The sequence below is a fragment of the Hippocampus comes genome, unplaced genomic scaffold (assembly GCF_001891065.2).
Source record: "Hippocampus comes isolate QL1 unplaced genomic scaffold, H_comes_QL1_v1.1 scaffold195, whole genome shotgun sequence".
In the NCBI taxonomy this organism is placed as follows: Eukaryota; Metazoa; Chordata; class Actinopteri; order Syngnathiformes; family Syngnathidae; genus Hippocampus; species Hippocampus comes.
The window spans coordinates 51,903-54,982 of NW_017806076.1; the positions used below are offsets into that span (position 1 = coordinate 51,903).

A 3,080-nucleotide genomic window follows, 5' to 3' on the forward strand; every position below is an offset into this window, starting at 1 on the left:
CAACCCTGCACTCAGGCTGGTTTGCAGTTGGCTGCAGGCTACAAAGAAAGAGCTGCAGGTGATGTTTTTTTGTTTTTCTTCAATCACAATGAATGGCGTTGATCGACATATGCTGATCACGTTTGGCGGCAGGTCGATCGCAACACCGCTAATGTATGTCCATAGCGCAGTATGCACACATGCCCGAGTGGCAGTTGATTCTGAAGAACTGTTTATACCATACATTGATTGAGGTCCACTCTCAACTTTCATCAACTCATTATTTCAGGTTTCTTTCATTTTTCAATATTTGTCATACACGGGCACGAACGACAAAAACGCATCCGCAAAGTAAAGAACATAATTTATTCCAAGACAAATTGCGATGCCAAAATAAATACACAGGAGCAACATCAGTACATTACTTTGTGAATCCATGAAACGGAATAATTTTTAATTTTGTTTTTTTAAAAAGCAAAACTTTTAGTGGTACTGAACAGAAGAAAAGCGAATCCTGAAAGTATCCCAGCTCCTTCGCAACTGAACAGGCCACACTAAAAGAAAAAAAGGATTAAAACTTTTGATTCAAGTCACCAAGCAAGATCTCGTGTTAAAACAATACATGTTTACAGGCCTCGACAACTTTTAATAAATACAACAAAACAAAAAGATCAATAAAAACAGTCATTAGGACCAATAAAATTGTGTGACCACATTTAAGTTTGTAGCAGAATGGCTAAAAGGAAGTGTGGGGAGATAAAAAAAAAAGAAGAGAAAAAAAAAAAGAATCACATCCAAATCAGGCAGTCTTGATACATTCATTGTTTCCCGTTTTGCCAAAGTAAGAATGTGCTAAGATGCAACTCGTCTCCCACCGGAAAAGTGAACTGAAACGTTCCACGTAACAAATGTAGCAAAGATCCGAGATGGCACAAATAGTGTCGGACATTGTGCCCTGCTGTGTTGAAAATGTTGGACATCTGTATTAGCTTAGTAAAGAGATACACTTCGGTCTTGTTTTGCACGTACGAAAACGCTCCCACGCGCAATTCTTCATGAACTTGTAAGGCCCTTAAGGTGGCGATGTGGTTTGAGACAGCCATGGGAACAAAGGGGAACACTTGGCACCGTTGATGAAGTCAACTTGATTTGTTAGAAAGACTCAAAAGAAAAAAAATACACATATTTGAAAAAGTAGTTGGAGTTAGAAAAACCATCAAGGAAAGGAAACCAGAAAAGGCATTTTTCGCATCAACGACAGTAGCCGACACATCTCGTCCTCATCGCCGACGCCGCGCGTGCAGAGAGCGCACACGAGCGGGAGCTCTCCGCTTTTAAAACAGTCACAGCTGCTTGGAAGGAGCTCCGCGCTTGTTTCAAAAATGGCTCAGTTTGAAATAACAAACAAACAAAAACCCAAGAGGTCAACGCTGCCTCTTTCGACATCTTCCGGAACGTCTTCAGCTTCATTTGGAAACATTCAAACGATTGCCTCTGAACGAACTCAAGTCTCGTTCCTCAGTCGCGGTTGTGTCTTTCACACACACACACACACACACACACACACACACACACACACACACACACACACACACACACACACACACACACAAAAAAAAACCAACCGCAAACCCTCTTGAGGGTTAATGGGTGCAGGGAGAGAATTTTTTGGGGTGGAGTTAGCAGGACAGTGAAGGGTAAACAAAGGCGACATTGAAGTTAGCGGAGTGGACGATGGCCGAGGCGATGTGACGCTTTGAGAAAGATGCCAGGATGCAGAGTTGGGGTGACTGGCAAGATGGTGCATTGATGAGGAGGAGGGGGAGGAGGCTGAAGACATGGAAGATTAGCGTAAGAGAGATGGATGAGGTAAGCCATGGAAAGGGAGGAAGGAGCGCAGGTTTTACGGCTTCCGTTTTGTGGGGAGGCAAGAGATGAGACGGCAAGCGGATGGGACGGAAGAGGGAAAGAAAAAGGGAGCGTTGTTCTGGCAAAATGATGGATGAGGGCAAAAGTGGAGAGAGGGCGACGGGAGCGCAAGGCAAAAATGAAAGAATGAGAAACCTGGGCGAGGGAGAGCCCAAATGAGCCCATTCCAAAGTGATGAGAGAGGTTACATCGAGTAGAACGCGGGTGCTTCAAATCACGTGAAACACAAAACGAAAATTGCAAAAGTTCTGGCTAAAAGGCAGGAGACAGCGCAAGCGAATGCAAAGTCGCAAACCATGACTGCCCGCGCTTCAACAAGAAGTGATGATAAATGGACGGCCGCTGCCAGAGTTGAATGTCTTTTCATTCAAAGTTCAACCTCACCTTGTTGGAAACTTTTGCCGCATTCTGAGAGTCCGTTAATAAAGTCGCTGATAGGATGCTTAGGGTGCGGTGTGCACCAAGACACAAATATTTATTATCATCAAAAAGGTGAAGGTGGGCAGAGGGAGAAGGGAGGCTGGCAGAAAAAGAGGTGCCATCGCTACTACTAAATTTGTTGACCAACTTTTCTCAACATTCTGAGATACAAAAGAGCCATTTATGATTAAGAGAATAACACAAGTTATCTCCAAAACACTTTAGCGAATGAAGACATTTAGAGGCAAAAAATCATTTCTTTCACTTTGTGCTCTCTGGCTGATTGATGAAGACATCACAGGAATGATCATCGAGTAACTGCAGCATTTGTACGCTGAAAATCCTCACAAATATGTCATTTTGGTTTCACGAATAATTGAGTACTTTTAAACCGTACGTTGCGTTGGTTGGTATGATTGGGGAAGAAAAAATAGCGTGCGCACGCAGATGGAGATGAGTGATGGAAAAAGATCAGGAAGAATGCATACCGTAAGTCAACAAACGAATACAAGATTGAATTTAATATTGACCGTTACATGTCAGCGGGAGAAAACTGTAAGGATGTGTGGGAGTTTAGAAAAGGCACACAAGAAAAAGAAGCGGTCCAGGAACGAAATGGGCAAATGCTCGCATCGGTTGGAGAAAGAGAGGTCTGCAGAAAGAAGAGCCAAGAGGTGCGGTCAAAGGTGAGCGCCATCGGGAGAATGGAGGGAAATGACAAGAGGTTGACAGACTAAAGGGGGGGGGGGGCG

The 3,080-nt window shown here is 43.7% G+C and overlaps 1 protein-coding gene across 1 annotated transcript in view; it reads right to left on the reverse strand.

Moving 5' to 3' along the window:
* Positions 1-326: 326 nt before the first annotated feature.
* tmem161b (transmembrane protein 161B) overlaps positions 327-3,080 on the reverse strand; it is a 16,789-nt gene continuing 14,035 nt past the window's right edge. The window contains exon 13 of the mRNA XM_019894633.1: positions 327-1,513. The gene's annotated coding sequence lies outside the window, so the exon portion shown is untranslated. The remainder of the gene's footprint in view (positions 1,514-3,080) is intronic.